This window comes from Triturus cristatus, chromosome 2_2 (assembly GCF_964204655.1).
Source record: "Triturus cristatus chromosome 2_2, aTriCri1.1, whole genome shotgun sequence".
NCBI classification, from domain to species: Eukaryota; Metazoa; Chordata; class Amphibia; order Caudata; family Salamandridae; genus Triturus; species Triturus cristatus.
The window spans coordinates 779923413-779937169 of NC_140582.1; the positions used below are offsets into that span (position 1 = coordinate 779923413).

General features: G+C 43.9%; 1 protein-coding gene across 4 annotated transcripts in view; it reads left to right on the top strand.

Annotated features, from left to right (window-relative positions):
* DLC1 (DLC1 Rho GTPase activating protein) overlaps positions 1 to 13757 on the top strand; it is a 1452292-nt gene that overhangs the window by 1372238 nt on the left and 66297 nt on the right. The window lies entirely within an intron of this gene.

A 13757-nucleotide genomic window follows, 5' to 3' on the forward strand; every position in this document is an offset into this window, starting at 1 on the left:
CCTTGTGCAGCCCACACCTCTGTTTGGAGTTGCACTTTAACACTTTCGGTGTCGTTCTCGACGTCACATTTGTTCTCCTTTTATCGACATCGTGAGGATGAAAGACCTGTTCAGCCGTTTTCACATTGGAAGCTGTGATCAGATTGCAGGGGGTACCTACAGTATTCGAGTTTTATCTTTCTGCAGTTCGTTTCTGGGTGACAGCCTGTTTTATTTGTTAATACATGGGTCGTGTCGTCAGTCTTGGTAGCCAAGATACACGGGGGTGAGGACATTTGACCAACTGGTAAAATGGAGAAGCAGTGAGTCCTCTGGGTTTACTGTCTCCACGTTAGCTGCCGTCCCTGGCGTTTTGATGTTTTAAATGCACCTCTTGTCAGTGTTTGCAGCAAGCACACGCTGTAGCTGCACTGCTCTAGCTGGTTGGGTGCAGGGTGCCTGGTAGCGTTGACTCTTAGAAATGTCATCGTATTTTCTCTAATCCCTTGACAGTTTGGTATGAGGATGCACATCAGAGGGCAGGCGCTGCTCCTGGGAGTCAGGTTTCACGTCTCTGCCTCTGCAGTGGAGCAGACAGCAGCTAATAGGCGAGCAGCCCCTGAGAGTAAAGCTCTCAGCAGCTCTGTCTGCACCAGGCTCCATCTGGTCAGCAGGCCCGGAGCATGGCTAATTGGCTTTAGGCGGAGCCCGCCAGACCTGCGAGGGCCCCGCAGATGCGGGCAGGGTTCATTCGCCCCTTTCTAGTGCTCCCCTCACCCCGGACAGCACTTTGAAGTCTCCTGGAATGGGTGGATAATGTTAGGCAGGTGTTTGGGGTAATCTCCAGTCCGCCCCTGTGGCTTGTCCAGGGTGGTGAAGAATGGGGTGTACGTGAGCCCTGCACGCAGCCCTTGAGAGCTCTGCCTTGTTCACTCTGCATTAATAATGCTGTGGTTGAAGTATGTCTCTGCTAGGCCGCGTTGAGCTATGTACTGCAAGTTTTCTTTCCATTTTATTGAATACAGTGCTTTAAAGGTGATACACTGCATAATGGCATTGTTGCTTCAGCATTTTTCGTTAGTATTTCTTGCCCATTTAAGAAGCCCCGTGTTAATCACAAGGTCCATTACTGATTCATTTTAGTAGTGCATAAAGGAGGGTATACTTCTCCATTCCCAGCCCCTCTCTGCATTAGGGACATGTATGAGGAGGATGTTGGGACGTTCCTTGCGGGACCGCCGTGCTGCATCGAAGTCCCTGGGTCATGCCTCTGGGCCATCAGTGGCGCACGAGAATGATGCGCTGCTCTCCTCCCTGCTTGCAGCTGTGCCGCGCTCTGGCGCGCGAGGGTACTGTGGATAGGAGCATTTGTTGCATTTTCACTTGGTATTTACAAGAAAAAGAAACTACTCATTACACCTTTTTTATTTATTCAGTTTTTTGTTTTTACGTTTACTTTCTTTCATTTGTTCATGAACTTTGAGTCATTATCATTTTTCTATGCGACACTCACAGTTGGCCCTTTTTTTTCAGATGATTGTTTGCCCTTTTCGCACCATCTGTTGGTGCAGCTTGTATACCACAGCCCAGTTGCGGAAGTTATAAAATGTCCGTCAAAAGCTTCCTTGCTCTCTTGAATATGAAAAGTGAATTCTTAGTCTTTTAAATGGTGAGATGCACGCGGGTGCTTCGGTTGGCAACACAGACTGTTGGCTCCTGGTCACTACCAGCGAATAAGCAGACAGTGAGGGAGCGGGCCTACGCAACAGTTGGCCCTCTGCAGCAGGTTTTGGGGAACAGCTTGCCATTCATTAACAACTGCACCAATCACAATAAAAGGTTGGTGCTACTGGTCGAGGTACAAGAAGCTTATTTGTCTAGCTGCTCGTCCCATCCGGTGAGACTTTAAAAACTGGTTGTGGGACTGAATTTTACCATTATTTGTTCATGATACAAACACATTTGTCTGATGCCATCACAAAACACCCTTAAGTCTCCTAAATACACAGTCGCTGCTAAATGCATCATTTTTATTAGTCATTTGATCTTACGCTGCAGATGTATATGTCTAATGGCCTCTAAACGTAATATGACATCAGGCTACAATGCAAACACACAAAAGGTGATGGGAGCAATGCTTGCAATTAGTATAACCACTTGCAATCGCTCCAGGTAGCATTCCAACTCCTTGCTCTTCTGGCCACTGTGCCACCTCAGATTAGACCCAGCCATATACAAATCAATATTGGTCCTGCTCCAGTAGGAGCAGTGCAGCCCCAGCTGCCAAGCCAGGTCCTCTCTGAACCGGGACAGAAGAAACTCAAGACCGGGTTCACCCTGGCTGGGCTTGTCAGTTGGGGTCTGCTTGATTCCAATGGCTCAGTGAGCATTGGGGTCCACATCTGGGCATACACCTAGCCTAAGGTGTTACATCGCACAAAGAAAAGTTGATGGGAAGAATGCTTGCAATAAGTCTAACTAATGGCAATCACTCTGAGAAGCATTCCAGCCCATTGTTCTTTCGCCCACCATGCCACCTTTAGACTCTGCCAACTGACTGACGAGCTCCAATCAGGGCTAAACCAGCTTTGGGTTGCTTCTGTTCCAGTTCATGAAAGACTTGGCCTAGGACTATTCCTATTAGAGCAGGGTCAACTCATTTACATATGGCAGGGTCCAAACTGAGGTGGAATGGGGTGCAAAATAACCATGAACTAGGAAACGGCCTGAATAATTTCCAGTGGCTGAGTTTAATTCATGCATTCCATCTATCACTTTCTTGTATACATCAGGCTACAATTCAACACATATTTCCTTAGCATGGGTGGACAGTTGTCATGTCACCTATGGTCTCACCCCTTCGGGGCCTCTCTGTGGACATGCTTGAGTGTTCATGTGATTTTGACTTTTTTTATTTTTTTTGTGTAGCTTGTCCGCCTTGCCTGTTGTTTCTTGTGGTCTGCTCTGCTGATTGTCTCTAGCCGTCCTGTCCCACTGACTGTTGCTCATGGTGTCGCCCCTTTCAAGAAGCAGCCTGCTCCTCCTCTACAGCTCACTCTTTGCTAAATCTTGTCTGTGGGTTTATGTGGGAAATAAACAACTGGCCAGGGCTTTAAGTGGGCCGGTCTCAACGGTGCTGAGCACCGGCAGTTTTTTAAAGGGGGGTCTCGAAACGGGTCTTTATCGGTCTCTGTTTTTGTGCCCTATCACAGGTGGTCTCTTTTTTTTCTGGACGGCAATGACAGCAGGCACATCGATATGTGTGTGCTCACACTGCTCAATGCAACTAACAACCATAAACAAAGCCAATAGCCTTGAATTGTTGTAGGTATGATGTTACTTGTTGTATTATATATCTTGATGCAATGACAGAAACAGCAAAATACAAGTCTGGTGGCACACTATGCTAAGCACAGATTTTTAGCTTGCGTGTTAAGCCACACCCTTAATTACATTAGCCACGCCCCTTTGACACCCCCCATTTTTTTCAGCCCACTTAAAGCCCTGCAACTGGCTATACAGAAAGCGGCCCACGCACATAGCATGTTACACCTTTCAATACTTGTAGCTCCAAGAGCTTGGAAATGAGCTAGGCATTTTCAGAACTTTCTTTTTATATTTGCTCCTTTTACCCTGTCACGTTGTCCCCCGAGAGTGGTGTACACTCTGCAGCCTTGTCACGGTTGTAATCTTTATAGAGCGTGGGATTCTTTGCATTGTCTCTGGGTTTGTGGTGCAGAGTTTGTCTTGGCGAGTGGTTCTGGCGCTTGCTGAAGGCTTGTAATTTCTTGGCTTGGTGAAGGAGGCCGTGTCCTAGATTTGATGGTCCAAAGTGCTTAAGTATATTTCTCATGCTTAACTATCCTTCCTAGGAACAGGAAGCAGGAAATGAGGCTATGCCTGTGGACCCTGGCTGGCTCCAGACAATTGTGGTCCCGCCCTGACGTGCTCTGTTCAGGGCAGAGGCCTGCAGAAATATAGCATAACTTCAGATGTTTCCTTTCCTCCGAACATAAAAAAAAACAGCAATACAAATATGCAGCTGCACCAGAGGAGTGACCTTTCACAAAAATGTTGTTGTATTTTCTGGAAAGTGCCATTATGAATGTTTGGTTCTGTGGCATACATACCATGACTGCATTCCCACGCAAATGGAAAAAAGTCATCAAACTAGGACGTTGTATCAGTTTTTATATAATGCGTTTCATACCCACAGTGAAGACTAAAGCACTTTTTGGGTTGTTGATTAAGTAGGTACTCCTTGTAAATCATTTATATAACACTTAATATGGTCAAACAAAATGGCCAAGTTTCATGACTCAAAGCAAACTTTTTTCGCTGTCATTGTTGAAAACAACGTGAAAGGAGGGAGAGCACAACTGCTGTGTAAGAAACCCCTCACCCACCTACCTAGTAGGTGGCATGCTTCATCATCGGGGCCCAACTGGATTGTCTAGCACAATCCAGTTGTGCTACAACGCCTGAGATACAGCGGAGCAGGGTTTTGAGCAGTAAGTGGAGTGCTATATGTGAAGTGATTAAGAGTTAAAAAAGTCTCTGGGAGATGCCCTATGAAAAACTTTAATTATAAGGGTCCCAAGACTAATGTAAAAAAAGGGGTTTTGCGGGATACGTAATTAGGAATGTTATTTTCCTTATATCCCTAGTAACTAAGGTCAACTAGTTTCAGCCTTCTTGATGGTTCTAGAGGCTTTCGTCAGGACCAACCAAAATTAATTATTAATAAAAATAATTTTGATGAATGGCCGTAAAAACAATATACAGGCCACGTGTAAATATCAGCACACACCCTAAAGTGTGCTGTGAGTGTAGTGAAAAGGTACTCACAGTAACTCCATTTTGAATTACCTGAAAATGAAGAATTAATTTAGATATGGGGAATAGTTGTGAATCATGCATATACACTAAATGCATGCTCCTTTCGACTAAAAGGCTAGTGATCTCGAGCCAAACTGATTTTGTGAGAGTGCATGAACACTATAGAGGCTTGCGTGGCTACAATGTGCCCCACGGGATCCGTAAGTGAGTAATTGTTGTAGTATTGGGGCACATGGTGCGCATATTCGTTATCCATTATGTGCGTGCCTATAGCGCGGTCATACACATATTGTACGTATTAAGTTGTGACTGTGCAAGTATTGAAGACACTAGTAGCTAATGTGCTAAAGTGGCCAAGTGCGCGTGCAGTATTGTAATAGTATGTTTACATGGTGGTATATATAAACATTGTGTCCGCTGTGTGTGACGTTCAGCAGACAGACACTCGTGATTAAAATTGAAAGACAAACAACAACTAGATGACAGACAACATAAAATACAGTCTCACTTGAGTAGAGAGGTTGTTATGCCTCTGGAATTAGAACGCCGTATGATTCTCCGCTTGCCCTTAATGGAGAAGGAAATGGCGAGGAGAGTTTGTAAACGCGTTACCGCACATTACAGGAAAAAGGGGGGGTAAAAGCGGTGTGGTATTGAGGGTCTAGACGGGACCATGGTTGACCCGTTTTGTACTCACAGTTTGTAAGGGAGGACAGGTCCGAAATACCTAGGGCGGCGATCGGTTCCGCTTGTTCAGCGCCGATACACAGATGGGGAGTGGTTAAGAGGCCGGCAAACAGGAAGTTGCGCGTTGCCGCTAGGAAGACTAGAACGCCTTACATGCGAATGGAAATGAAAGAAATATTACTCGGTATCCCGTATACGGAGCACTGAGTAGAGGTGACACGAAAAAAAGGAGGAAATTGTAGTAGATCTACGGGCAATGTAAATACACATTAAAGAAAAGGGGAAAAGAGTACCTTATGGGACAGAGTGAAGAGCTCCTCATTATTTAAATAGGAGGCATCCTACGAGGCACTCTATGCCTATGTATTAGAAGGGAGAGTAAAAGGAAGGATAACAAGCTACCACTACGTGATGAGTTTTAAGTGTAGCGGTACTGGGTGCAGATCAGATGGTAGTTACGGTGAAGGGCGTAGGGGTCTGCACAGTATAAAAATTGATGATTGCACAAGACTGAACAGGTCATATATTTCCAGACTATAGAGTGATCGAACGCAGTGATTCGCTGTCATCAATGCCGATGTATGCTGTTCCAGGGTACATTATCGTTAAGTCCTGTAATGTGGGTTGAGAGTCTATATACCCAGCGTTGTTCTTTTTCGAAAAGACGTTCCTGGATGTCGGTTGGGCTGGGGTCTAGTTGTTCAATTATGACCCATGACATATCATTGGTGGTATGTCCCTTGGCTAGGTAGTGTTCAGTAAGTCTTGTCGTGCTGCGTTTGCAGCGGATGTTACTGCGATGCTCGCAGATTCTGGTTTTGACCTTTCTGGTGGTCATCCCAACGTATCGCAATTTACATGGGCATGTGATGAGGTAGATGACGTTTGCCGAATTGCAATTGGTATGTTTCTTGATTGTCCAGATTTTGTCCTGTTCAAGATTGAGTGTTTTCGTGGGTTCGGTGAGATGGCAAATGCTGCAGTTGCCACATGGGTAGTGGCCTGTCACTTCTGGAAGTCCCCATGCATTCAAAACTGTGCTAGGCATGCTCAGAGTCTTTTTTGGCCTGGTCGGTACTAGGCTGTCTCTGAGATTATGGGACCTCTTGTACGAAAATAGAGGTTTTTCCCATTGTAGTTTGCCTGAGGTTACAATTTTCCAATTGTTTTGTATCAATTTTGCTACTTGATTGGAGATGGTGTTAAAGGTGGTTACACACGTGAGTGGTATGGTAGTTGACAGATTCATCTTGGGTTCCAGTAGACCTTCACGGTTTTGGTTACGGGCTCTTTTTTGTGCTTTGTGGATAACTTTGTTTGGGTATCCACGGTTTTGAAGTTTTGTAGTTAGTTCTTCTGATTGGTTTTTGAAATCTTTAAGATCACTACAGTTTCGGCGCAATCTGAGGTATTGGCCGAATGGCAAATTGTCCCTTAGAGGCCTAGGGTGGAAACTCTGGAAATGCAGAAGAGAATTTTTCGCTGTTGGTTTAAAGTGAGTTTTAGTCATCAGTATTCCATCTTTTGCTTCAATTTCCAGGTCTAGAAAGGTGATTTTGGTATTGCTTATGGTGTGAGTAAATCGTAGGTTTCGGTCTAGTGTGTTAATCCAATTCAGGAATTCATTAAGTCTTTGGTTGTTATTTGTCCAAATTAAGAATACATCATCGATGTATCTTTTGTAGAACGTGATGTCTTGATTGTAAATTGATTGAGGGTTGAGGATATATAGTTCTTCAAAATTAGACACGTACAGCCCCGCTACACTAGGAGCGAAGGTGCTCCCCATAGAAGTTCCGTACTGCTGTAGGAAGAGGGTACCCTCATATTCGAAAAAATTGTCTTTGAGGGCTATTTCCGCACAATCCATTATGAATGATTTTGGGGTGTTATACTCCCAGATTGTTTTATCAAGGGAGGTGCGGAGAACCTCTAGGGTGTCATCTTGGGGTAGGCTGGTATAGAGGCTCTCAATGTCTAGACTTACAAGGATGGATGTAGTAGGGTTGAATTCCAGGTTGTTAATTTGGCTCAGTAAGTCTTTAGTATCTTTTAAGTACGCAGGAGTCGACTGAACTAAAGGCTGTAGATAGAAATCACAGAAGCGGGACAGGGGTTCAAGCAATGAGCCTATTCCAGAGACGATGGGTCTGCCCGGTGGTGGTGTTTTATTTTTATGTATTTTTGGGATGGTGTAGAAGTATGGAATGGTTTTACCACCTGAGGTAAGGAATAATGCCTCTTGTTTGCTAATGTAGCCATTTGATTCTGCTTCGTGAACCATGATGTCAATTTTGGTCTTGACTCTGTTAGTGGGATCTTCGTTCAGCACTTTATAGTTCTTTGGATCATCTAGGAGGCGTGTGCATTCTAGATGGTAGGCATTCCGGTTTTGAATAACTATCCCTCCTCCTTTATCAGCTGGTTTGATGATAATGTCTCTGTTGTTTTTGAGACTACGGATGGCATTGAACTGTTGAGTTGTAGTGTTGTTAAATCCTTTGTTCTCATGAGTATTCTCTATGCCTTTGTATATCGCTTGTTCGAATTTAAGGGTGGTGTCACCTTTTGCTTCTTGTTGTGACTCCTTATTCGGTGTTCCTCCGCTGTTGTAAGAGTATGGTTTGAAAGATTGGTTATTAGGCTCTGCTTGTGCTCGGCTGGGGTTCCTTCGTCCTGCTGCGTGTGTTGGCACTTGGGTTCTGGTTGTCTTCCCAGTGTACTTGGCTTCCTCGTTGGCGTTCAAACCATACTCTTACAACAGCGGAGGAACAGGTCCTCAATAGAGGCCTTGGATTTTCACCCACAGCGAAACTTGATAAATTCAAATTACACTGTGAATTATCAGAATTCTTTCGTAAGCTTAAACTCAAAGCTTTCTTTGAAAACTCACCGAATAAGGAGTCACAACAAGAAGCAAAAGGTGACACCACCCTTAAATTGAAATCAACCTTCATTCCTCCTCCTCATACAACACCAGCCGAACTCATCGCATTCGAACAAGCGATATACAAAGGCATAGAGAATACTCATGAGAACAAAGGATTTAACAACACTACAACTCAACAGTTCAATGCCATCCGTAGTCTCAAAAACAACAGAGACATTATCATCAAACCAGCTGATATAGGAGGAGGGATAGTTATTCAAAACCGGAATGCCTACCATCTAGAATGCACACGCCTCCTAGATGATCCAAAGAACTATAAAGTGCTGAACGAAGATCCCACTAACAGAGTCAAGACCAAAATTGACATCATGGTTCACGAAGCAGAATCAAATGGCTACATTAGCAAACAAGAGGCATTATTCCTTACCTCAGGTGGTAAAACCATTCCATACTTCTACACCATCCCAAAAATACATAAAAATAAAACACCACCACCGGGCAGACCCATCGTCTCTGGAATAGGCTCATTGCTTGAACCCCTGTCCCGCTTCTGTGATTTCTATCTACAGCCTTTAGTTCAGTCGACTCCTGCGTACTTAAAAGATACTAAAGACTTACTGAGCCAAATTAACAACCTGGAATTCAACCCTACTACATCCATCCTTGTAAGTCTAGACATTGAGAGCCTCTATACCAGCCTACCCCAAGATGACACCCTAGAGGTTCTCCGCACCTCCCTTGCTAAAACAATCTGGGAGTATAACACCCCAAAATCATTCATAATGGATTGTGCGGAAATAGCCCTCAAAGACAATTTTTTCGAATATGAGGGTACCCTCTTCCTACAGCAGTACGGAACTTCTATGGGGAGCACCTTCGCTCCTAGTGTAGCGGGGCTGTACGTGTCTAATTTTGAAGAACTATATATCCTCAACCCTCAATCAATTTACAATCAAGACATCACGTTCTACAAAAGATACATCGATGATGTATTCTTAATTTGGACAAGTAACAACCAAAGACTTAATGAATTCCTGAATTGGATTAACACACTAGACCGAAACCTACGATTTACTCACACCATAAGCAATACCAAAATCACCTTTCTAGACCTGGAAATTGAAGCAAAAGATGGAATACTGATGACTAAAACTCACTTTAAACCAACAGCGAAAAATTCTCTTCTGCATTTCCAGAGTTTCCACCCTAGGCCTCTAAGGGACAATTTGCCATTCGGCCAATACCTCAGATTGCGCCGAAACTGTAGTGATCTTAAAGATTTCAAAAACCAATCAGAAGAACTAACTACAAAACTTCAAAACCATGGATACCCAAACAAAGTTATCCACAAAGCACAAAAAAGAGCCCGTAACCAAAACCGTGAAGGTCTACTGGAACCCAAGATGAATCTGTCAACTACCATACCACTCACGTGTGTAACCACCTTTAACACCATCTCCAATCAAGTAGCAAAATTGATACAAAACAATTGGAAAATTGTAACCTCAGGCAAACTACAATGGGAAAAACCTCTATTTTCGTACAAGAGGTCCCATAATCTCAGAGACAGCCTAGTACCGACCAGGCCAAAAAAGACTCTGAGCATGCCTAGCACAGTTTTGAATGCATGGGGACTTCCAGAAGTGACAGGCCACTACCCATGTGGCAACTGCAGCATTTGCCATCTCACCGAACCCACGAAAACACTCAATCTTGAACAGGACAAAATCTGGACAATCAAGAAACATACCAACTGCAATTCGGCAAACGTCATCTACCTCATCACATGCCCATGTAAATTGCGATACGTTGGGATGACCACCAGAAAGGTCAAAACCAGAATCTGCGAGCATCGCAGTAACATCCGCTGCAAACGCAGCACGACAAGACTTACTGAACACTACCTAGCCAAGGGACATACCACCAATGATATGTCATGGGTCATAATTGAACAACTAGACCCCAGCCCAACCGACATCCAGGAACGTCTTTTCGAAAAAGAACAACGCTGGGTATATAGACTCTCAACCCACATTACAGGACTTAACGATAATGTACCCTGGAACAGCATACATCGGCATTGATGACAGCGAATCACTGCGTTCGATCACTCTATAGTCTGGAAATATATGACCTGTTCAGTCTTGTGCAATCATCAATTTTTATACTGTGCAGACCCCTACGCCCTTCACCGTAACTACCATCTGATCTGCACCCAGTACCGCTACACTTAAAACTCATCACGTAGTGGTAGCTTGTTATCCTTCCTTTTACTCTCCCTTCTAATACATAGGCATAGAGTGCCTCGTAGGATGCCTCCTATTTAAATAATGAGGAGCTCTTCACTCTGTCCCATAAGGTACTCTTTTCCCCTTTTCTTTAATGTGTATTTACATTGCCCGTAGATCTACTACAATTTCCTCCTTTTTTTCGTGTCACCTCTACTCAGTGCTCCGTATACGGGATACCGAGTAATATTTCTTTCATTTCCATTCGCATGTAAGGCGTTCTAGTCTTCCTAGCGGCAACGCGCAACTTCCTGTTTGCCGGCCTCTTAACCACTCCCCATCTGTGTATCGGCGCTGAACAAGCGGAACCGATCGCCGCCCTAGGTATTTCGGACCTGTCCTCCCTTACAAACTGTGAGTACAAAACGGGTCAACCATGGTCCCGTCTAGACCCTCAATACCACACCGCTTTTACCCCCCCCTTTTTCCTGTAATGTGCGGTAACGCGTTTACAAACTCTCCTCGCCATTTCCTTCTCCATTAAGGGCAAGCGGAGAATCATACGGCGTTCTAATTCCAGAGGCATAACAACCTCTCTACTCAAGTGAGACTGTATTTTATGTTGTCTGTCATCTAGTTGTTGTTTGTCTTTCAATTTTAATCACGAGTGTCTGTCTGCTGAACGTCACACACAGCGGACACAATGTTTATATATACCACCATGTAAACATACTATTACAATACTGCACGCGCACTTGGCCACTTTAGCACATTAGCTACTAGTGTCTTCAATACTTGCACAGTCACAACTTAATACGTACAATATGTGTATGACCGCGCTATAGGCACGCACATAATGGATAACGAATATGCGCACCATGTGCCCCAATACTACAATTACTCACTTACGGATCCCGTGGGGCACATTATAGCCACGCAAGCCTCTATAGTGTTCATGCACTCTCACAAAATCAGTTTGGCTCGAGATCACTAGCCTTTTAGTCGAAAGGAGCATGCATTTAGTGTATATGCATGATTCACAACTATTCCCCATATCTAAATTAATTCTTCATTTTCAGGTAATTCAAAATGGAGTTACTGTGAGTACCTTTTCACTACACTCACAGCACACTTTAGGGTGTGTGCTGATATTTACACGTGGCCTGTATATTGTTTTTACGGCCATTCATCAAAATTATTTTTATTAATAATTAATTTTGGTTGGTCCTGACGAAAGCCTCTAGAACCATCAAGAAGGCTGAAACTAGTTGACCTTAGTTACTAGGGATATAAGGAAAATAACATTCCTAATTACGTATCCCGCAAAACCCCTTTTTTTACATTAGTCTTGGGACCCTTATAATTAAAGTTTTTCATAGGGCATCTCCCAGAGACTTTTTTTAACTCTTAATCACTTCACATATAGCACTCCACTTACTGCTCAAAACCCTGCTCCGCTGTATCTCAGGCGTTGTAGCACAACTGGATTGTGCTAGACAATCCAGTTGGGCCCCGATGATGAAGCATGCCACCTACTAGGTAGGTGGGTGAGGGGTTTCTTACACAGCAGTTGTGCTCTCCCTCCTTTCACGTTGTTTTCAACAATGACAGCGAAAAAAGTTTGCTTTGAGTCATGAAACTTGTCCATTTTGTTTGACCATATTGTTTTGGGGAAGAGGACAAGTTTTTCTTTTTCTTTTTCCTCGCTCTCTTGTTGTTCTAATTTTTTATTTATTTTTTATAACACTTAATAACCACGACAAGGGAACTGGGTGTATTTGTAATGTAGAACACCAAGTTAAGGGCCCACCTCCATTTAGGACTGGTGAGTAGGGGTGGGGGAAGAATTCCGCTCTGCTAGCGGAGTTTTGCCCACTCCGGGTGGAGTTCCAAAAAACCCTTAAAGTTACGCGTAGTGGAGTTTTTTCTCTTGAGCGGCTCACCACCATTAAGTGGGTGAGTGCTCGCGAGAAAAACACGCACGCTGGAGATTTATCAACGTGGGCGATCGCAGCAGGTCGCGACAGCTCGCATTGAGAAATTGGCCGCTGGTGTTGAGAAACGTGCTGCTCGAGTAGGATGTCTACTCAAGCAGCAGAAAACAGCAGCGCCCTCTGGCGTGACACGTAGTGCCGTTTGCGCTGATTTTGCAGTGTGGGACAAACTCACAGTGCTAAAAATCAGTGCGAGCAGATTCCGAAGGTGGTGGATATCCGCGAAGTACTGTGCAGTTTTTCTGGCATTTTGTAGAGTTCCACAGAGTAAAACTCCGCAAACTCTGCCCAGGCCTACTGGTGAGTACCTATAATCACCTGGAGTGAGATGGTGATGATTGATAATGAAAGTATAAACAGAATTCAGTCTGGCCCAAGACTGTCTTCGCAATTCAAGTTAAACAAATCACCTTCATCCCAGCAGTCTGTAATGTTGATATACATTTTTGATGTGTTCCCGAATTTTGAAAACGGGTAGTAATGTTTTTGATGTCAAATCTCCGTTCTCTTGGACTATAGTAAATGCCTCCGTGTTGCCACTGTGAGCCTCTGATTAACACTTTGTTGCACTTTGATGGGGACTTTGGTTAGGTGGTGTATGTACATACAGACAGATCGTTGTAAACATCATTACTCTTTAAAACTGGTTTATGACCACAACAAATGTTTTAGGCCCTGGCATCTGTGCATACATGAGTTCATGAAATCTGGGAACCATTGCTTTATACTAGCCTAAAACGTCTACCAGAGTTGTATTGCCTCTGCCTATGTGATGTATTTCGAAACAGGAAAATTATAGTGGTCCAAGCCAGATAGTGATAGGACCCAAGCCTTCTTTGTTTCACATGTGATGTATTTCACATTTATCTGGTATCATTCGGATTTTTTTCTCCCAACGTAATTCACCGATATACCGTGAGACTAATATATGGATACCTGCAGACTGTTCTGTAAATCTACACAATATATCCAACTAACTTGCTCTCGGACTCATCCCAAACCTTTTTTACTACTGTGCACTCCCAAATAACCTTTTCAAAACTCTTCCATCCTTTATGTTGTTCACCCAACTAACAGACTCCTGTCTACCACTCCCATCATTCCCAACAATAATGTATTTCTCCCTCTACTAATCCACCT